Source organism: Dendropsophus ebraccatus, chromosome 2 (genome assembly GCF_027789765.1).
Source record: "Dendropsophus ebraccatus isolate aDenEbr1 chromosome 2, aDenEbr1.pat, whole genome shotgun sequence".
NCBI classification, from domain to species: Eukaryota; Metazoa; Chordata; class Amphibia; order Anura; family Hylidae; genus Dendropsophus; species Dendropsophus ebraccatus.
Window position 1 is genome coordinate 151021023 of NC_091455.1, and position 24060 is coordinate 151045082.

General features: G+C 38.5%; 1 protein-coding gene across 7 annotated transcripts in view; it reads right to left on the bottom strand.

Annotated features, from left to right (window-relative positions):
• IKZF1 (IKAROS family zinc finger 1) overlaps positions 1 to 24060 on the bottom strand; it is a 116315-nt gene that overhangs the window by 41502 nt on the left and 50753 nt on the right. The window contains exon 1 of one of the 7 annotated variants that reach the window (XM_069958533.1): positions 1556 to 1792. The exons of the other annotated variants lie outside the window; for them this stretch is intronic. The gene's annotated coding sequence lies outside the window, so the exon portion shown is untranslated. Of the gene's footprint in view, positions 1 to 1555; positions 1793 to 24060 lie in introns of those variants that run through there. 7 annotated transcript variants of the gene reach the window in all.

A 24060-nucleotide genomic window follows, 5' to 3' on the forward strand; every position in this document is an offset into this window, starting at 1 on the left:
AGATATGTTCTTAATCTGTATCAATATAGCTGAACAGAAAAACCATGGGCAAAAACTGTACTGTATGTAATAATCATATTCACAACTAATATACATATGTTATATATAATATGAAAATAGTTTTTCATGCCTGTTTCTCTTTCCTATAAATATTAGTCCGGCATGAGGAAGAACTCATCTAACTCATTGAATTACAATGAATGGCAATTCAGTAATAAACATTCTTCAGATTAAAAGCAAACCATTTTAATACCTTCTGCGATGCAATCAGGTAGCAAATTTGTCATATACCAAGATGCAGGGAAACTATGCTTTACATATATTCGTGATTCCAGCGGCTACAAATCTTTGAACTGATCCCATTCATTTGAATGGGACAGTTCAAAGCATGCTGTGCTTTAATTGAGACACCAGATGGCAGAATGCAGCTTGCAACGTTCTGCTGTCCGGCCTTAATGGTTAATGGAAAAAAGAATGATGCCCACCATATAAGCATGTTTGTATCTATGAACCTGCCGCTATGTAGCTGTAGGGGCAAAGCTGCTAATTCCAGCTCAAATCTTATTTCCCTCCATTGTACTGTTTTTGAGCAGTTAGATCCAAAGCCAATTTGTAAATTAGTTTCATTTAGTGAACTGGAGGCTTTCGCCAGCCCCTCAGTGCACTGTCCCACACGCTGGCTTATATGTCCCTATCTATTCTCTCCAAGGAGGGAGACGTGGCCACTTATACAAATAGGAATATGCATAAATAGCAGAGGATTTGCAAGCCGGAGGGGGCAAGGAACACCAAGTGCACCAAATGAACTAATTGACTTTGGATCTAACTACTGATGGTACTGATGGGATTTCCTGACCTTTGAGGATTCCAGGGCAGAAATCAGATGCATATTTTTGGATTTTGTCTGCAGTTTGCTATGGTGAAGATTTGGTCACTGACCAATGAATTAAACTTATAAGTGGCTTCCTGGGTCTTTTTTTTTTATGTACAATCTGCATCAGAAGGTGACCTGCACCATTTGTTTGATATGGATTTCAAACTTGCATTAGATAAGCCATGCCATATGAAATATAGCAAGCATAGGCTTTGAAAGTATTGGGATGTGGCTTTTGTGCAAATTCTGACAGTCATTAAGGATTTTAGTTTCTAACTCACCTTTTGCATAACAGATACCAGGCATTCAGAAACAAATTTACACAAAAAGCTGAAGTTTTTCCATCCAAGCCTTCCAAAGGGTACTACATGACAACAGACTAAACAATGAGTAATCAGCATTATATCACATGAACATCCACAAACTTTGGAAATATATCTTAGTATACTTGAACCTTTGTTACCCAAAATGAAGCCATACAGTGAAAATATGACATTGAGAATGTAGGCTTCATGAAGTGAAAATTTTCTGTTCTTCCTAGTCTTTTTGAGTCTATGTTTTAGAGTTGAAAAGTCCTAGACACCAACATTAAAAAATAAAAAGCAGACTTGTCAGCAATAAAACAAGGATGTAAATAAGCTGATAGCTAGATAAGGCTTTTCATTAGGATTCAGAGCATACCTTTTTTTTATTTCCATTGTCCTTTTCAGTGCCGATATAACCAGTGCAGATAATATGGAGGTAAAAGGGTATCCCCACAATCATGATGACAGACCCTATCTTGCCATGTTCTTATTTACACCTCTGTTTTCCTAATTCACTTCCATAGAGCTGTACTGCAGTTGCCCTGTACCTGTGCCCTAGCGACAGCCAATAAATGTGCACAGGAACTGCAGCACAGCTCCACAGCAGCCTCTCAAAAATATGGTATGGGACACAGAAGTAGGGCTAAAGGGGGGGAGATTTATCAAACATAGTGTAAAGTGAAACTGGCTCAGTTGCCCTTAGCAACCAATCAGATTCCACCTTTCATTTTTAAAAGAATTTTTGAGGAATAAAAGGTGGACTCTGGTTGCTAGGGGCAACTAAGCCAGTGTCACTTTACACCATGTTTGACAAATCGTCCCCTTAGTGTACAGATACATAATTTATGACAGAACTGCAGCTTATTTTCTTTTGTAAATGACACGTATTGTGTTATTACCATCCAAACTTATAAGATAAAATTGATGGGGAATGTACAAAGCTTCTTTGCACCTGTTTTGCACTATTTTTTCTGTCTTTGACTTGTTAGACCCATTTATGAAGAATTTGTGCTAAATTTTTATATTTATAACGTTTATAATGTTGCAGCTGGTTTTATCATCCATAGCGTTATGAAGAGATGAACAATTACGGTCTGGCTACTTTTATAAATTTCTTAATTATCTCATTACTTCTTCAACTATCCAAAAATAACGCTTCCTTACCATTAGATCCTGTTCAGCAAAATACTACTTCTCCATAGTTAAAATTACTGTTTTACTTCAATTTTGACAAACAGTACTGTTATCACTACCATAAAATGGGGAAGAGAACTTAGGATACTGAATAATATTTTGCATTAAAATATGGACTCTAAACCTGAATAGATGTTCATTGTTAACTGTATTTCCAACTATTCTGCCAAAACTGCAGTGCCTTACCATATGATATGGCACACTATTTTTATCCCACTAAATGTTTCTACCATAGTGCAGGAGTGGCCTGATCATTGTGTGCTCATTGTGTATACCAACAAATGAGTTTGACTATTAAAGTGTACACATAGCGGAAAGATATGGCGGTGCTTAGTGACCAGCTTGAAAATATATAGTTGCTGCTGTAAGGAATGACAACAACTGCAGCTTTCTGTAACAGTGTAAGTGTAATAAGCACTTATAAAAGTAGTAATAACTACTGTTCAGCTCATGAGCACATGTAAATGTAATAAATTTAGTAAAATCTGGTGTACTCCCCCAATAAAGAGAACAAATCCTTTGTGAAACCAGGGTTGCCTAACAATAAAAAAATAAAGAAAGTGATGATCACATTTATTTTACAAACTTATGCTCATTTGAAGGTGGCCATACACCTTCAATAACTGACAGCTCGTTCAGCCATCAGTTATCTCTCTCGTCTGGCCCCCATCCTCCCATTATACAGAATATTTTGGCACGGACGAGTAGTTCTGTGTTCTCTATGAGAATGGGAAAGTTAAGCAGCAGCCAGAAAACTCTGACTACTGCCTATCTCTCCAAGAACAAAGGGGTGTGGAGGTGCTTTTCCATCACAATCCCTCTCGTGAGAGCTCCATACACCATATACTGATGAACAGCGAGCAGTGGGTATGGCTGACTAAAGTATAAGGTGTTTGAAGACATTTGGGCTACCTTTGTACTCCAATTTCTGTAGGAAGCAATAACAGAGAGAAGGGTTTTCTGACTGAGGTTGGGATCCTATTGAACAAGGAATGCGAACAATGCAGGCTAAGGGCCAGTTCACACTGAAAAATCAGCGCTGAATCAGCGGGGAAAGTCTTCTGGGTGGAAATTGTTCTTGCTGAATTATGCACGGAATTCTCATGGAATTCTGCACGAAATCCACGAGGAAAGTTTGCTGCCTAGAATCACTTCTGGTGGAATTCCGCACAAATTCATATTTTATTTAATCAAATTCATTCTTTTCAATTCCACAATGAATTTCCGTGAGCATTCCGAGCAAAATCCATGCAGAATCCGCGCTGAATCTGTGCTGAAAAGTTTCAGAGCAGAAACTCACTGCTCTATTCATTTCAATGGGATTCTGCCAGCAGGCTCAGCCAGAAATATTGACATGTCAATTCTTCTGGTGGAAAGCGGATCCGCAGCAGAAAATGAACGTGGAAATTCGGCTGTGTGAACTGCAGACCGCAGATTCCATTGAATTTGGCTCTGCACTATATTTTCAGGCAGAATTTTCAGTGAGGAGTCAGCGCTGGTTCCTCAGTTTGAAATGACCCTAAAAGAGAGGGAAAGGAGGTCAGCAGAGATAGAGCTGCCAGGACACTCAGATACAGTAGCCGCCAGTAACCACACTCAGAACATGCAGCCAGAAGAATGAGGACCACACATATGGGTCAGTTTCTGGCTAAATAACATAGATCTATGCAACACAAACTTTTTTACATCATTATATGGTGTGCTTTTAATTTATTTTTTTTTTATTATGACAGACAGGGCCATATTTACCACTAGGCACCCGTGGTTCCGTGCCTGGGGCAGCACCAGGGAGCAGGGGGAAGGAAACAACTTTTTTTTTGTTTTTTATTTTTTTAGTCTCCCACCTCCCATTCAGACTTGCCAGTAAATCTGGTGTCTTTTCAAAGGGGGGGAAATGTTATGGCGGTATTGGTCAGATCTGCAATGGCGGTGTTATACAGTCACAGTTTGGTGGAATTTTTCAGGTCTGGTATGGCATCAATATGATGTTCAGAAACTAGAAAATCATGATGCTAATTGGTGAGTGAAGATGGGGCGTCTGTATTTCCAGGGAATGTATCTTGAATTCCCTGGAAGATCCCGGCCGCAGATTCCCGGGAGCGCAACTATGCACCCGGGATCGAAGGCATCGCACTGGAACGAAAGTCCGAAAGTTCCACTCATCTCTAGTCAGGACGTGCGTGAGCAAAGTCTTAACATGGGTGATTAGTAGAGATGAGCAAACCGCGAGCATGCTCCAATCCATCCAAACCCGATCGTTCGGCATTTGATTAGCGGTGGCTGCTGAAGTTGGATAAAGCCCTAAGGCTATGTAGAAAATGGATATAGTCATTGGCTGTATCCATGTTTTCCAGACAACCTTGGAGCTTTATCCAACTTCAGCAGCAACCGCTAATCAAATGCCGAACGATCAGGTTTGGATGGACTCGAGCATGTTTGAAGTTTGCTTATCTCTAGTGATTAGTCCAAAGGTAGGAATGCTGCATACAAAAGTTAGAAAACAATCACAAATTTAGAGCTAAGGTAAGGCCCTCGTTACACACACAGATATCTGACAGATTTTTGAAGCCAAAGCCAGGAACAGACTATAAACAGGGAACAGGTCATAAAAGAAGGATTGAGATTTCTCCTCATATTCTGACTCATTCGCTCAGTGTGCTTTCAACTCTGTTCTGGTCTCTACACTGACAGGCCGCCAGCTGCTCAGCCGCTCACAGTGATTGACTGAGCGGTGGCGGCCTGTCAGTGTAGAGTCCGGAACAGATAGAGGCAGAAGGCAGAGCTGCAGAGACCAGGGAAGGCCCCAGAGGACACCGGGGAAGGCCCAAGAACCAAGGAACGTAGTAAGGTAAGTTAATACTTTATAATTATAAGCTACAATCATCAGCTGTAGGCCACACATTGCATCCAGGATAAGAAAAAACATTGTCTTTTACTTTCTTCCCGAAACAGTACAACTCTTGTCTCTAGTTTGGGTGGGATTTTGTAATTAGGCTTACTTACTTCAAGTGATGCTGTTGATGAAAAAGCAGCCATGTTTTCTAAGCCTGGGTAACCCTTTTCAGCAAATACATACAACCAGTTCACTAAAAGATTAGATAAATTGGTTGAATACTAACACATATAGGCATAAGAGAGAAGCAGTACAAGAGAAGCAAATGTTAAATTAGGTTGTGTCAACCTAATGCATACACAATCTAGGCCACGCCCATTGGGCACGGGGCTGCCAGTTTAAAAGTTGTTTTTTAAGACAATAACTGCATCGCCTGCTGAACGGACCCCAGGACAGACCTTGGATTAAAAGCAGCTATCCGAAGGCACAGGTGCCTTAACGATCCAGCCCATGTTCAGTATGCACACAGCTCACAGCTGATGAATAGGAGACAATCTGCCTGGAGCATTCCTAATGATGAGGAGGGGGGGAGGAGGGACAGAGAGGTTGTGCCAGCCTAATGCATAGACATTCTAAGCCCCGGCCATTGGGCACGGGGCTGCAATTTTAAAAGTTGTTTTTTAGGGCACTAACTGCATCAACGGAGCTCAGGACAGATCTTGGATTAAAAGCAGCTATCCAAAGGTACAAGCGGTTTGGGGGTTCAGATTATGGGTACAGAGTTGCTTTAACACACTATTCATAAATTTGTGAATAGAATATTTTCAAAAATTGCACAAACATGTGTACCTGTTACTGACCAGATGTAGGCCTGCACCAGTTTGTGCGACTTTTTAAAAAGTCACAAATGATAAATTTTGTGCTAATCCCTGATTATGCAAATTTTTAGGTGAATACTCAAAACTGGCAGATTAATGAAAGTTCAATCTAAAAAATGAATCTAAAAAAGGACAAAGGTAGTGGAGCTCACTATACAATACAGTACCTGAGGTCAATGGTCAACCCAGTACCTAGGGTAGAGGAGTATAAGAAAAGTATAAATAAGTAAATATGACCAATCCTCTAAGGTACGTAACTAAATGGATATAATTTAATAAAACACAAATAATTAAAATACATACAACACAATAGAGTATATATGGATGTATATACCATAGGGCCCAAATGGTAACTGAAAATGTTAAAAATAGAACAGCTGCAAATGTGCTCACTAGTTCACAGTTATCTTGAAGATGTTATTGCAACGTCTTTTATCAATATTTCAATGTTTAAAATCTGTGAATAGCATAGTCTCGTTGTTTAAAAAATAATCATAATAAGCGGGATAAAGAAGCAAAAGAAGGTTTGTGTAATACACCTCTCACCAGACCTCGTAGTAGCCGTTGATGTTTGAATGGCGTTCAGTAGTCGAGGATACGCCGTAGAATAATCCTTGAATTCGGATATGTTGTCACTCTGAAAGCGGCAATTGCTCTAAGCCAGCCCTCCGCGGCTCATGGTACGTACCGTACGTACACGGTCGGTCTCCGGTGTAATTGCTGTGAAACAATGCCGCTTGTTGTAAATCAGAGTATGGAGTGGTCCGTACTCTTGCTGCTCGTGTTGTGATACCGGACTCAGGTCATGGAGCTCCAACGCCGAGCTTCATGCGCGGGATCTCTGCTGTCAATCAACACAGCACGGCAGTCCTTCTAAAGTATGATTCGGCCAAAATCTGAAAGTGGCTCGGGTCTGGGGGGGGTGTACTATCAGTACCAGGTATCGGTGTGTATAGCTATACGCGTTTCAAAGCAACCAGGGCTTCTTCGTCAGTAGCTTATGCAGACTCTGCGGTTATGTTCCGCTTTATGTCGTTGCAGGAGAGAGAGAAGGAGAATTAGAGTTCTAGGTAATCTCCAAACTAAGGAGTGTCCAATATGGGATAGGTACTTTGGTATGGACTCATCTGGTTTTGAAGCAGGGAAGGATACAAAGCGCATCTAAAACGTGTCATGTGTACAGACACCTAACCTAAATGTGTAATGTGTAACAAAACTTATTAAACCACAGAAACTGATACATAGAAAATAAATATCAATATAAATAATAATAAAAGAATAATAAAAGAAACACTGAAAATATATATGCAAGTCAATACACCAGTTTATCTCTTATTGCAATTAAAACCTATATCTGTATATAGGGTAAACATACAAATAGATGCATGAAATACATTTGTTGCCACTAATATGCCTGATTGAATATAAAAAGAAAGAAATGAAGAAAGAAAGAAAATAAAGAAAGAAAAATAAATAAATAAAAATAAATAAATAAAAATAAAAATAAAGAAATAAATAAAAATAAAAATAGAATAAAAATAAAAATAAAAAATAGAAATAGAGATAAAAATAATAATGAATAATGAAAATGAAGGTAAAAATTAGAGAAAAAAATAAAAATGAAGATGAACATGAAAATAAATATAAAATAAAAATATAAATATGGAAATATAAAGGGGAGGGAAGGCATGCACCCCAAGGTTCGTGGTCAGGCTGGTAATTAAACAGCCCGCTGGCCACCCCGTGGGGAACAGGTCCCCCCACCCTTGAAAAAGTATGATGGTGTCTCATATCTAGAGAAAGCCAAATATCTCTAGTTCGGAATTAAGTCCCTTGGGTTGTATAGATTCGAATTCATAAATTTTACGCGACTCAGCTCTGGACATTTGGGTGATGAAGTCCCCACCCCTCCAATTTTTCTTTACACTTAAAAGGGCCGTAAATGTTAGTTGTGTTGGATCTCCGGAATGATGTTCTGAAAAGTGTGCAGACAGAGGATGCGTCATATTGCGTTTACGGATGTTATACAGATGTTCAGCAATTCTGGTCTTCATTTGACGTTTGGTTCTACCTATATATTGTTTCTTACAACTGCATTCTATCAGGTAGATAACTCCCTTTGTAGCACACGTCAAGAGTTCTGTGATTTCCCATTTGAAATTATTTACTGTTGATGTTACAGCATGTGTCTTACCTCTTGAACGGGTGGTTTTACAGTTATTGCATGTACCACACCTATGAAAACCTTTTATGTTTAACCAATTGTTTGTGGATGTGTTCTTTTGGGGATTTCTGATTGTTGGGGCTATCTGTATACCTAAATTTGGGGCTCTCGTGTAAACTATTGGGGGCTTCATGGGTATAAGATGTCCTATGAGTTTATCTTCCTGAATGAGATGCCAATTTTTAGAAAAGATGGTTTCTACCTTCTTGTGTTCCTTGTTATAGGGTATAATGATTTTGGATACATTGGTGGTAGAGGTGTCCTTCACTGGAGGTTGAAAGAATTGCGTTCTATCCAACTGGCGTACCGTGTCCAAGGATTTGGACAGTAGGCCAGCTGGATAGTCCTTCTCCAGAGGAATTGCACACATTCAGAGCAATTTGAAGTTGAAGCTCGTACATTAACCAACAAATTTCTGGAGAAGGACTATCCAGCTGGCCTACTGTCCAAATCCTTGGACACGGTACGCCGGTTGGATAGAACGCAATTCTTTCAACCTCCAGTGAAGGACACCTCTACCACCAATGTATCCAAAATCATCATACCCTATAACAAGGAACACAAGAAGGTGGAAACCATCTTTTCTAAAAATTGGCATCTCATTCAGGAAGATAAACTCATAGGACATCTTATACCCATGAAGCCCCCAATAGTTTACACGAGAGCCCCAAATTTAGGTATACAGATAGCCCCAACAATCAGAAATCCCCAAAAGAACACATCCACAAACAATTGGTTAAACATAAAAGGTTTTCATAGGTGTGGTACATGCAATAACTGTAAAACCACCCGTTCAAGAGGTAAGACACATGCTGTAACATCAACAGTAAATAATTTCAAATGGGAAATCACAGAACTCTTGACGTGTGCTACAAAGGGAGTTATCTACCTGATAGAATGCAGTTGTAAGAAACAATATATAGGTAGAACCAAACGTCAAATGAAGACCAGAATTGCTGAACATCTGTATAACATCCGTAAACGCAATATGACGCATCCTCTGTCTGCACACTTTTCAGAACATCATTCCGGAGATCCAACACAACTAACATTTACGGCCCTTTTAAGTGTAAAGAAAAATTGGAGGGGTGGGGACTTCATCACCCAAATGTCCAGAGCTGAGTCGCGTAAAATTTATGAATTCGAATCTATACAACCCAAGGGACTTAATTCCGAACTAGAGATATTTGGCTTTCTCTAGATATGAGACACCATCATACTTTTTCAAGGGTGGGGGGACCTGTTCCCCACGGGGTGGCCAGCGGGCTGTTTAATTACCAGCCTGACCACGAACCTTGGGGTGCATGCCTTCCCTCCCCTTTATATTTCCATATTTATATTTTTATTTTTATTTTATATTTATTTTCATGTTCATCTTCATTTTTATTTTTTTCTCTAATTTTTACCTTCATTTTCATTATTCATTATTATTTTTATCTCTATTTCTATTTTTTATTTTTCTTTTTCTTTATTTCTTTATTTTTATTTTTATTTATTTATTTTTCTTTCTTTATTTTCTTTCTTTCTTCATTTCTTTCTTTTTATATTCAATCAGGCATATTAGTGGCAACAAATGTATTTCATGCATTTATTTGTATGTTTACCCTATATACAGATATGGGTTTCAATTGCAATAAGAGATAAACTGGTGTATTGACTTGCATATATATTTTCAGTGTTTCTTTTATTATTCTTTTATTATTATTTATATTGATATTTATTTTCTATGTATCAGTTTCTGTGGTTTAATAAGTTTTGTTACACATTACACATTTAGGTTAGGTGTCTGTACACATGACACGTTTTAGATGCGCTTTGTATCCTTCCCTGCTTCAAAACCAGATGAGTCCATACCAAAGTACCTATCCCATATTGGACACTCCTTAGTTTGGAGATTACCTAGAACTCTAATTCTCCTTCTCTCTCTCCTGCAACGACATAAAGCGGAACATAACCGCAGAGTCTGCATAAGCTACTGACGAAGAAGCCCTGGTTGCTTTGAAATGCGTATAGCTATACACACCGATACCTGGTACTGATAGTACACCCCCCCCCAGACCCGAGCCACTTTCAGATTTTGGCCGAATCATACTTTAGAAGGACTGCCGTGCTGTGTTGATTGACAGCAGAGATCCCGCGCATGAAGCTCGCCGTTGGAGCTCCATGACCTGAGTCCGGTATCACAACACTAGCAGCAAGAGTACAGACCACTCCATACTCTGATTTACAACAAGCGGCATTGTTTCACAGCAATTACACCGGAGACCGTGTACGTACGGTACGTATCATGAGCCGCGGAGGGCTGGCTTAGAGCAATTGTCGCTTTCAGAGTGACAACATATCCGAATTCAAGGATTATTCTACGGCGTATCCTCGACTACTGAACGCCATTCAAACATCAACGGCTACTACGAGGTCTGGTGAGAGGTGTATTAGACAAACCTTCTTTTGCTTCTTTATCCCGCTTATTATGATTATTTTTTAAACAACGAGACTATGCTATTCACAGATTTTAAACATTGAAATATTGATAAAAGACGTTGCAATAACATCTTCAAGATAACTGTGAACTAGTGAGCGCATTTGCAGCTGTTCTATGAACTATTTTTAATATTTTTAACATTTTCAGTTACCATTTGGGCCCTATGGTATATACATCCATATATACTCTATAGTGTTGTATGTATTTTAATTATTTGTGTTTTATTAAATTATATCCATTTAGTTACGTACCTTAGAGGATTGGTCATATTTACTTATTTATACTTTTCTTATCAATCTAAAAAATATTTGTCTGTTTATTACTGGTTCTTAAATAGAACTTAGACCAAAAATGGTCCAAAAATCCAATTACTCACCTAAAATAGGCGCAAATCCCTTGATAAATGTCCCCATTATCTTCTTCTATAGAGTACTCAACACTTTTTTTTTTTTTTAATCAAGTAGGGACTATGCTTGGTGTTATATCCTTTTAGCTGGAAACATCTGCCATCCAAGAAATCCTTAAGTGTACATAGGCTGAGAGAATAATACTCATATTCTGTGGTCTTTTATGAAACTCAGTTCCTGTTAGAACCTTGAGAAACTAGCCTTATCTCCTGCTTTATGGGGCCAGAAGAAGGCAGCTGCCACAGAGGCACTGGAGCAACTTCCTCTATGTCTGTTCCACTTCAAATTGCACAAAAGTGTAGCTGGTTCATGTGAAATTTAAAGTACTTCCATAGCCAGAAGTTTGTAAAATGAATAAATATTTGTGTTTACAGACACTTTCAGATAACAAAAAGGCAGTTATGCTGAATATCATATTACTTTGAATGCCATATTTTTAGAAGCTTTTAACTAATGTTGAGCAAGTGTAACTGCATTTTTAGAAAACGTTTAGCATAGTTTAAGATGGTCAGAAGCTTTGATAAGAGGGGGGTTCAGGTGCAGGTGCACTCAGTTGAGCACTCTCTCTCCTTGTTAGCTGAAGGCACACTTATTTTCTATGAGCCCATCTTCAGTTGACAACAGAGAAAGACAGATCCCAATGATGAAAAGTTTTACATCTCTCTACAACAGTGTCGGACTGGGGTACCTGGGGCCCACCAGAGAAAATCATCCTTGGGGCCCACCAATGAAGAACCAGGAAAACACAACAGGCTGACCTCCGCTTGGAATTCCGCCTTCCTCAATGACTCACGCGCCTCGGCTGTGTGATGTCTTGCGCAGCTCTGCTCTCCGCTAAAAGAATTGACAAGTCAATTCTTTGAGTGGAGGCACGTGAGACATCACACTGAGTCAGTGAGGCAGGCGGGATTCCAAACGGAGTTAGTGGCGTGAACTCCACAAGGAATTTCCGCTTGTTTTGCATTGTGTTTTGCTTGCAGGTACTATGGGACACTAGAGTAGTACAAGTACTGTGACTATCTATCATCTACAGATGTAGCCATCGTCACCATGATCGGGTTGACGCGTCAGCCCGTCATGGTAACTTTAACGTGTCAAATATCTCTTGACTCGTTCAGAGTAAAATAGCTTTTTAACATGTAGTTTCTACCTTTCACCACCAGGTGGCGCATGGAACAATTGTACACTTCACTATCCTGATATAGCACATAGAAGCTACTGCCAGCACGGGGTTGCTTCTCCCAGCCGCTGACTTTTATTGTGTCTTGAATAAACCCATCACATTTTTTCGTTCAATTCTACAAGAATGTAAACACAAAAAAAAAAAAAGGAAAAATAAATAAATAAATAAAAAACACAGAAACTTGGTTAGGCAGATTCGCATGAGCTGAGCGGTAGGGATGCTGGCTGAACTGGTAGATTACAGGCAGTAACGTATCCTGGGGCGTAACCTTAACGCTCACCGGACTCAAAGCCGTGTACGGAGACTCAAGTTGCTGGTAACTAAGATAACTTCATGGGCCCTTAGATTTGCAATCAAGGTCCTATGCAAATCTATTTAAAATACCTGGGACCTCAAGCCCCTGCACAATTCTGGAGAAAACCTCTTTGAATTAAGTGTGAGCTTGGAGAAAGAAAATAAGCACTTTCTGGCAGCCGATCTTTTTATATCCCTGGTTGAGATGATGAAGAGCAGATGTCAGTACGACCAGTGGAGGAGAGAAGGAACAGAAGGAAGAATGTATTGGGTCAAGAAAGATCCAGGGGAGGCAAAAGGTGAACTCTGAATCTGCCACTTCTGTAGATAGTGGCTATGAGGGGCTGGCTGCACTGTAGAATTCTCCCGCTGAGACCATATTCGAGGAAGGAAAATTTGAAAGCTCCCCAACCTGCAAAACCTATGAAGGCTATGAAGATTGTGTGGTAATAAAAATGGAAGACTGTGAGAAACTCGGAAAATCGGAAAATAAGGAGTCAGATGACAAAACAGAAAGAACTGATCCCTCGGTCTCAAACTCTGCTGAAGAGACAGCCAGAAATTTCTACAGGGTTTTCCGACAGCGATGGAGATGTGCAGCTCCCTGCAAAACGCAACATCCACAGATGCATAGATGCAAACTGTAGCTTATTTGTAATAAATAGCTGTGAACTTTTAATTTAGCAGTGATTTGGGAATAAAACAGCAACAAATATAATTATAAAAAGTAGAAAATTCATAACAGAGTATATTACAACAAAATATACCACAGAGCCCTTGTGGCAGAATAAACTGTACTGTATGTGGATATCCACTATAAAATATAACATCCAAACTAAGTCCCTTAAATTCAGTCTATTAGTAACAAAATAATCAGGCAGTGGACACACACTTGCATGTGGTAGAGTCTTAGGAATTATGGCCAAGTTAGACTCCAGATGACTCCAAGTTAGATAATGACTCCAGGAGCGATCCTCTTCATTGTGAGCTGCACCTCCCTAATTTTTGTAACTTCTGCCATTATACTCTAAACTACTCCACTGTATTGCTACATTCTTGCTGTGTTGATTTTACAGCCTACACTGCCACAAAGTATAAAGCTGTCCCAGCTCTGCTACATCAGGGCTATTCCAGCTCTGCTACTGTACATTACTTGTTTTGAGACTTGGCAGTACCTTTGACCAACACAACCTGGCTGCTCACTGGAGTCTATCTGATCGATTGGGACAAAAGACTCGATAGTCTCTGTGCATTAATGCTCCCAGTGACTGTTTGCACTATTTTATATTACTTTGTAATTACTTTTATATTATGTTACTTATTATGTTACTTTTATATTACTGATTGATTTTAAGTGACTTAATTTGGATGCTATATTTTATAGTGGATATCAACATACAGTTCATTCTGCCACAAGGGCTCTGTGGTATATTTTGTTGTAATATACTCTGTTGCTACTTTTTATCATGTACATTATTTGTTGCTGTTTTATTCACAAATCACTGGTAAATTAAAATCTCACAGCTATTTATTACAAATAAGCTACAGTTTACATCTATAATATATCTGTATTGTTCTAAGCGACTAACAGAAGATCCCAATGGCCACAGTCTGACCCAAATAATGCAGCTGTTTTAGTATAAGCAAGAGATTATATCTGCTACATTGTGTTCACTATCTGCTACAAAATGATACATTTCCATTCATAAAGTTACTGGCTATTTCCCTTTGCGGTAATTGCTATGGGCATTCTGTGTATAGAGGCAGGGATACCATGACTGTATGCAGGGAGGATTTGTGAATGGCCCTGTAGTGTAGTGGTAATGCTATTGCTCATGATGTGTGAGAGCTGGAGTTCAATTACCACTTAATTGGTGTGTTTATTCTATAGTAAATTTGTTTGTTTATACTATAGTAAAAAGATTGAAAAAACATAAATATTGTTCATTCATAGAAAAGAAGACATTTATTAGTGAATGAGAGGGTAGTTCGTGGATATTAGGGCATTATTGTGTGTAGCCTGACTGTCAATCATCATTAACATAATTAATGATCAATATCAACACAGTAAATTGATGTGTAATATGTGGTTTGTAAAAGTATGAATAAAGCAATTAAGAGTTACTGAACTGAATGGATCGCAAAGAGAACGGCATAGGAAGTAACAGCAGGGCCATAGGATCGCATAGGAGAAGGGAACAGCAGTAAGTATAAAATGTTTGCAATTTTTATTTTTGTTCAGTGCCAGACAGAATGTAATGGAAGGGCTCAGGGAACACTTTTGGAGTAAAATTAAGGATGTTTTTTGTGAACAGATGTACCCATTATCAGGGGATCATTTCAGTGGTTGGAAATTGCAATGATCAGCTGAATATGGGTACATCTTTTCACAAAAAAAACGTTAATATTGCTCCAAAAGTATTCACTGAGCCTTTCCATTACATTCTGCCTGGCCCTGAACAAAAACTTTTATGACATGTATTCATATATTCATGTGTTTAGGTTGTTACCTGCACTGCCTTCTCCTTAGGGAATTCTGGGCAGCGACTTTATATTGTACTGGGGGGAGGATCAGGTGTGCACATGGGGAGGGGGCTTCTAAAGTGCTAGGGAGGGTGTTACATGGGAGAGGGGGATAGGGAAAAGGTCACAGTATAATGCTAATTGACATTGCCGGCTTTTCACTGCTGCTCCTATCCCTGTCAGAGGCATCTGGGGGGACATTAACAAGGTGATATATTACCATTATCTACAATAATAATTATTTCTTCGCTTTTACAATAATTATTACAACAGAAGCATAGATACTATTGCAGATGATAGGAATGTATCAACTTGTTATTGCCGACTTGGAAGCTTCTGACACCACAGCAGCATCCAAGAGCCGACAATAAGGATCAGTCAGTATTAGGCTAGGTTCACACTATGTAACTGTGCGGCTGTATTTTTTATGCGGCTGTAAATGTGCGGATGAAACTACGGCCGTGGGAAAAAATAGACATGCGGCTCAAAACATACGGTCATTTACTTGGAAATCTGGTTCAACTAAAAATAACAAATAAAATCTTAAGAAAGTGATGCAAACACCTCTGTAATGCATCTGGGAAAGCAGGGAAACAGTTTACATGAATTGCTATTACCGGGGTTTGCGATCCTCTGCAGTAATGCCGATGTCTCTCATGGTTAATATATTAAAATAATAAAACACATTTTCGTTGTAATAAAGTCCCTTTCGTTGTTCAATAATTAAATTTAAACTAATTTATCATTTTGCAATTAAATATACTGTTAAAATAAATATATATATAAATAAATATATATTTATATATATAATTATTTTTTGACAGTATATTTAATTGCACAATGATGGATTCGTTAGAATTAAATTATTGAATAACGAAACTGAATTTATTTAAACGAAAATGTGTTCTATTAATTAAATATTAATTAGTACAGGAAGCTCCATAAGCCGTTAATTCATATTGCCGGCAAAAGAGCATTCTGTACAAATCATCACTTTACTTTAATGAAAACATCAAATCTTTCTTCTAATTATGTTATCACAATAGCATTATTAGAAGAAACATTTAGAATTATATGTGCGCTCAGCTGATTGGCTGATCGGCTGAGCGCACATATAATTAGCGGGTCCGCAGCACAGTGACTTCATTGTGCTGCGGACCAGCGAAGAGACAACATCAGGGTGAGTATAGAGCTCTCCCCACCCCCTCCCCAGCACTGCACCCCTCCCAGCAAGGAAGGGGGGTCACTTAACCCCTTCCTTGCTGGGATGGGTGCAGTCTGACATCAGTCTGGCCCCCAAGGGGTTAAGGGGGATGCAATACATCCTCCCTTAACCCCTTGGGGGCCAGACTGTAAGCAGCAATTTGTAAAGATGCTGCATACTGTAAGGAGCACAACACCGCTCACAATGATGGGTGTTGTGCTCCTGTTTGTGTGTTTTTTGTGTGTTTCTCCCTTTTTGTTTTTCAGATATCGGTATCCTGGGGATTACGTCGGATTCCGTGGACTACGTCGATGACCAGCGTTTTTTTTTTTTTTTTTTTGAATAAAATGGTCAATGAGGGGTGTGGGGGTGTTTTTATTTGAATAAAAAATTTTTTTAACTTGTGTCTTCTCTTTATTTCTTTACTTTATAGACTTAGTAGTGGAAGCCGTCTAATAGACGGAATCCATTACTAAGTTGGGGCCTAGTGTTAGCCGGTATAAAATGGCTAACACTAACCCCCTATTATTACCCCAGTACCCAATGCCACCAGGGGTACTGGGAAGAGCCGGGTGCCAGTGGTCCCGGAGCGTCAAAATTGGCGCTCCTGGACCGGGCGGCAGCAGGCTGGTAAGATTTAGGCTGGGGAGGGCCTAAACCAATGGCTCTTCCCACCCTGGTGTTACCAGGCTGCTGTCGTTTGGTTTTTAACCCGGCTGGTTATAAAAATAGGGGGGACCCTATGCGGTTTTTTTAAATTATTTATTTTAAAAAAAAACGCATAGGGTCCCCCCTATTTTTATAACCAGACGGGTTAAAAACCAAACGACAGCAGCCTGGTAACACCAGGGTGGGAAGAGCCATTGGTTTAGGCCCTCCCCAGCCTAAATCTTACCAGCCTGCTGCCGCCCGGTCCAGGAGCGCCAATTTTGACGCTCCGGGACCACTGGCACCCGGCTCTTCCCAGTACCCCTGGTGGCATTGGGTACTGGGGTAATAATGGGGGGTTAGTGTTAGCCATTTTATACCGGCTAACACTAGGCCCCAACTTAGTAATGGATTCCGTCTATTAGACGGCTTCCACTACTAAGTCTATAAAGTAAAGAAAGAAAGAGAAGACACAAGTTAAAAAAAATTTTTATTCAAATAAAAACACCCCCACACCCCTCATTGACCATTTTATTAAAAAAAAATAAATAAAAATAAAACGCTGGTCATCGACGTAGTCCACGGAATCTGACGTAATCCCCAGGATACCGATATCTGAAAAACAAAAAGGGAGAAACACACAAAAAGGAGCACAACACCCATCATTGTGAGCGGTGTTGTGCACCTTACAGTATGCAGCATCTTTACAGATCGCTGCTTACAGTCTGGCCCCCAAGGGGTTAAGGGAGGATGTATTGCATCCCCCTTAACCCCTTGGGGGCCAGACTGATGTCAGACTGCACCCATCCCAGCAAGGAAGGGGTTAAGTGACCCCCCTTCCTTGTTGGGAGGGGTGCAGTGCTGGGGAGGGGGTGGGGAGAGCTCTATACTCACCCCGATGTGTCCTCTTCGCTGGTCCGCAGCACAATGAAGTCACTGTGCTGCTGACCCGCTAATTATATGTGCGCTCAGCCGATCAGCCAATCAGCTGAGCGCACATATAATTCTAAATGTTTCTTCTAATAATGCTATTGTGATAACATAATTAGAAGAAACATTTGATGTTTTTAGTAAAGTAAAGTGATGATTAGTACAGAAAGCTCTATTGCCGGCAATATGAATTAACGGCTTATGGAGCTTCCTGTACTAATTAATATTTAATGAATAAAACACATTTTCGTTGAAATAAATTTAGTTTCGTTATTCAATAATTTAATTCTAACGAATCCATCATTGTGCAATTAAATATACTGTCAAAAAATAAATATATATATAAATATACATTTATTTATATATATATTTATTTTAACAGTATATTTAATTGGGATTTAAAGGGACTTTATTACAAAGAAAATGTGTTTTATTAATTTAATATATTAACTATTAGAGGCATCGGCATTCGGCATCATTGCCGGCTATTTTTGAAGTACTCCGTACGGACCGCCTGTCAATCCACGGCCGCGTTTCCAGCCGCAAACAATGGTCTTGTTAATTTTCTACGGGTCCGTTTACGATAGGGCCGTAGATTCATACATAGTGTGCACTGTGCAGCCGTATATCGTATACTTTCCAGCGTACGCATGAACCACCAAAAATACTGCCGCACAATTACAGCCGCAAATACAGCCGCACACTTACATAGTCTGAACCTGGCCCTATACTGTAAACTGTGTAATAGTGACAATCCTACAGTTCTAAAGCTCAAGATAATAAGATTTCTAGCAGCATAAAATACTGTATATCACTATTGCACAGTTTACAGTATAATGCTCTATAAAATAATTTTTGTCGGCTTCTGACTTTATACCTGCACAGCTGGTGATTTTTTTTTCACTTTCAATTTTTGTATATATTTTTTTTATACATCCAAGGGATGTATTATACAAAAATTAGAACAAAAATATAATAGCTTTATGCTAAAAACATTCATTAGAGATTGGAGAATGAAGGAAAGACGGCAAATAAAGGCTTTCCTCTGCTTATATGCATGGGTTTTGCATAAAGCTAATACAAATTTTCGTTCTGCTGTTTATATATTCCATTTAAGCATTCTATGCAGGAAAAAAATATACAAAAACTGTTAATAGTTAATAGTAGTTAATACGGTTGAAAAAAGACACATGTCGATCAAGTTCAACCAAGGAGGGGATGGATACAGGGAAGGGGGAGGGATGAACGTGTGAAAGTGTTATTATTAGTAAAAAGCCCCCTCTCCTAATAAAAGTTTGAATCACCCCCCTTTTCCCATGTTATAAATAAAAATAAATAAATAAATAAAAAAACTTGTTTGTTATCGCCACATGCGTAACCGCCCGAACTATTAATTTATCATATTCCTGATCTCGCACGGTAAGCGGCGTAAGCGCAAAAAAATACTAAAGTGCAAAATTGCGCATTTTTGGTCGCATCAAATCCAGAAAAATTTTAATAAAAAGCGATCAAAAAGTTGAATATGCGCAATCAAGGTACCGATAGAAAGAACACATCATGGCGCAAAAAAATTACACCTCAAACAGCCCCATAGACCAAAGGATAAAAGCGCTATAAGAGTGGGAATAGAGCGATTTTAAGGAACATATATTTGTTAACAATGGTTTGAATTTTTTACAAGCCATAACATAATATAAAAGTAATACATGTTACATATCGTTTTAATCTTACCGACTTGAGGAACATATATAACATGTCAGTTTTTTCTTAGGACACACGGCGTAAAAACAAATCCCTCGCAAAAAGAATTGCGTTTTTTTTTTCAATTTCACCGCATATTCAGTTTCGCAGCATATGTTATGCAAAAATTCATCCTGTCATTGCAAAGTACAATTAGTGACGCAAAAAATAAGGTCTCATGTGGGTCTGTAGGTGAAAAAAATGCAAGTGCTAAGGCCTTTTAGGTACAAGGAGGAAAAAACTAAATTAGCCCGGTCCAGAAAGGGTTAAAATAATTAAAAAAAAACTCTGAAAGCGTAACTTTCTAAATGACAAACATTAAACATTTGCTACTTTTCCATATCTTCCAAAAATTAAAAAAAATGACTTTTTATATTACAATGTCATATTAGTGCAATGTACACTGAATTGTGTCGTTTAGTGATGCTGTATGCTTTTCTTAATGAGGAAACCAAATGTTGGGTCCTAACTGTACAGCAGTGTCAGTGGTATTTCAATGTCATAAAGTAGTATAACCATGCTGAAGGGACTATCATCAACTTGGTGTCACCTTGAAATACACACTAGCTCAGAGCCAATGTAGATATCAGCTACAATTTCACTAGCTCTGTAGCATAAACTGGTCTAAAATATGGCATTGGAAGGTCATGCCCTTTTACATTTAACTTTACTTTAAACCCTCCAACTTGGTAAGTGCAGCGTATAGTTAAAATAAGCCACACATTTGTAAGCACATTTTAATGCCTGTAACTGGCATACTGGCTTCATAAGCGCCTCCTATAGTCTACAACTAGGGCTACACAGTAACTTTACTTATTTGACAGCAAATAGAATCTAATTCCCATAACTAAAATATTTATACAACTTGCCGCGGCACCACTTTATAACAGATGTGGCTGATAAAAAAATAGCTAAATCAAAAAGAAGTGGCAAGCAGGTCACATTCACGCACAACTTGCATTGGGGTCAATGCTACCATAGTTGAGTGTAATTTCTGACCTGCAACCAAAAATCCATCAGTTTCGGATTTCAGGCAACTGTGATTTCACAGGCAGTAGTGTCCCAATATGTAAACATTGACAATCGCTGTCCCAGTGCTTTGCCATGTAGCCCTTGCACAGCAGTTTACATGCGTTCATTCTGACTTTTATTTTAATTTAATTAAGAATTTCTCATGATACAAATGAAATACATTCTCCTAACATACTAGCCAGCTGCAGATTACATCACGACCAGGGCTGCATTTATAGCATTAACAACTTCTGACAGAATATTGCAAAATCATGTTTTTTGGATCAGCTAGTCATCTTGTGACAAACATTTTGGGAGGAAAGTAAAGAAGGACACATCTGTAGGTCAGAATAACTTTTTGACAGTATTTCTATATATACTAGTAGTAGGGACACAAAACATGACGTGAATTTGCACTTATATCTATGGTCTTGTCACATTCCAACTGTAGGTGTCTACTGCAAAGCAGTGTCAGAAACTTTAAGTCTGCTGACAATTATATCTCCTGGCTTCTCCATACACATAAATTCCTCATAATTAAATGTTATTGTTTGCTCTATGGTAGGCTGGAACAAGAAACCACTGGCAACAGCTTGTCTTTGCCAGAACAAAAGGGTCAGGTGCTAAAAATCCAATGTGCCAGTCCCTTTGTTTTTTAATAGCTTCATCTCTTCGTAGAGAGTTAGGAGGCTGACATACACCTTAAACAGCTGCTGAAACATTTGGTGGGTTTACTTTACGGTATATGTGCACCATATTGGCCATTACAGTTCTATACTTATTGTTACACCCCCAATGTAATACCCCCAAAAATCAATCAATATAATGACAATTAGAAGGTATGAACATCTTTACTATGCACCATTTCAAATTTCAACATTAAAAGCAAGACTTGGGGAGGACGGGAGGCTATGCTACCTGTTAATACAAAGTGCTCCTGCAGTTACTAGCTATTATACATCCATGTAATAGTATATCATAGAACCCTGTTCCGCACCCAAGTAGCATGTTGGTTTGTTGCATTAGCACTTTATGACATGCAATTATGCAATAGGAGTAATTTGCTTTACTTGTTTTGATGCACGACCACTTTATATTGACAGGATAAGTCCCAGTAGCATGGTCTTCTGCATCCCCAAGTCTTGTTTTTAATGTTTTATTTTGTGATGGTGTATAGTAAAGATCTTCAAATTTTCATTGATTTTTTGGGGTACTAGGTATTCCTTATAGGTGTAAGAGTTTATGGTAGAATATCATCTGTACCAACTGATAATGACTGGTAAAAAATATATGTTCCCTTTGGAAGTGTAGGTGTTATATTAGTTCCTAAAACTGGCCATATACTGTATGATCAGTGACAAAGGGTGGTGAACAAACCTTTCTGGGAATGTTATGTAAATATCCCGGATCCATATATTACCTAAAAATTTGACAGCTGAGTTTTTCCCAGATGAGGAGGGTCTTTCATCGGTTAAAAAAAAAAAAGGCTGTCCATTATTATATTTTAACCAACAAATAAAATTTGTTTTGGTTAAAACTTCTTTATCTACTTTAATTTGTATGAACACCTTAAAAGGGGTATGTCCTGGGTGACGTTGTGTATTTTTTCCAGTCTGACACAGTGCTCTCTGCTGCCACCTCTGTCCATGACAGGAACTGTCTAGAGCAGAAGCAAATCCCCTTAGAAAACTTCACCTGCTCTAGACAGTTCCTGGCACAGACAGAGGTGGAAGTAGAGAACAACTTTCTGCAGGACATACAGCAGCTGATAAGTACTGAAAAACTTTATATTTTAATAAAGAAGTCATTTACAAATCTGCAAATTTGCAGCTGCTGATTTGAATTTTTTTTTCTGGAACGCTCTTTTAAATTATCACACTGGTGTTCTTCTTAAACCAGGTAAGGTTTTCTATAATGTACTCTCCTATGGATTAGTGATGAGCGAACATGTTCGTAAATGTTCATACAAACATGTCGCTAATTGTTCGCTTTCGCCAATCACAAACAATTAGTTCGATGATCGGAATGGTTATAGCGATCATTTTCGAACATATTGGAACTTGTGAACATGTGCCACTGCGTAATTTACACTTTGCACCTGATCATCTGTAGGCATGTGTGTAGACCAAAACGTACGCTTCTACTGTATGTTATTTGCTAGTGAATGTTCTGCAAACACGAACATGAACCAATCACAATAATTTTTTTTTAAATGTTAGTGTTCGGGATGCAAACTGAACATCGGGATGTTTGCTCATCACTAGTATGGATATCCATTCCCCTGTGCTCTGACCAACCAATAATAGTTGCACCTTTGACACACTGTAACTTAACAAACTGAGCTAATCTCTTAAAGGAATAAAGAGATTTTAGTATGTTTATATTCTTTTCCAAGCTAAATGCTTCTCCTTAGCATGCTTCTTGTTTGTCAGTCACAGCAAGATTACTCTAGATAAACTCTGGAGTTTATCACCAAAAAAGATGCTGCCAGCAGATAAGGATGACTTCCTTTAACAGTCACTGTCCATACCAAAAACCCACATAAGTCTACTACTGCCAATTTCCAGCATGATATAAATACATGATAAAAAATCATTTCCTTCTACATTTTTTCCTTTACATTTATTTTACCCTATTTTACTTTATTCTTTAGGTGCATACAGCAGTTTATAACTATATACACAAATATGTCATTCTATATGTACTGTTGTTTATATTTTATATTTGAGTACTGTTATTGATAGAGAGTTACTGACATATAAATGCTTCAAAATGTTTCAATGCTTATATATATATATATATATATGTATAGCAATATCATTAAAAAAGCATCTATTATATACACGACAAAAGTGAGAGACAGAGGTTCAATTCTAGCTACATAGATCATCCTTCTAGAGATGAAGCATGAAGTTAGCATAATTTAAAGGCATTCATCCCTCAGATGGTGTCGGGTCTAGCATGGTAGCTATGTTCCTGGAAGAACTGAATGGAAAAAAAAAACATGATAATTCTGTGTTTGGAATACCTTGACTGCACAATTCAGGGAAACACAAGACTGAATCACAAGCAAATTTCATGCTTTGTAAGAGGATAAGCTTTGTAGTGTTCTAACATTCCAAATCTATACAACACATATTACCATGAAAAATGTGATAAATAAAGCACTGCCGGGATAAAGGCAACATAATATTTACCAAGCATTGGAAACAATTTGCCTAGACATTATATTATTGATATTATGTTATAATTAGAAATATATTTCTAACTATAACATCTTTTTTGGTACAACATAGGTGCAGGTCCTAAGCACACTACTACTGCTTCAGC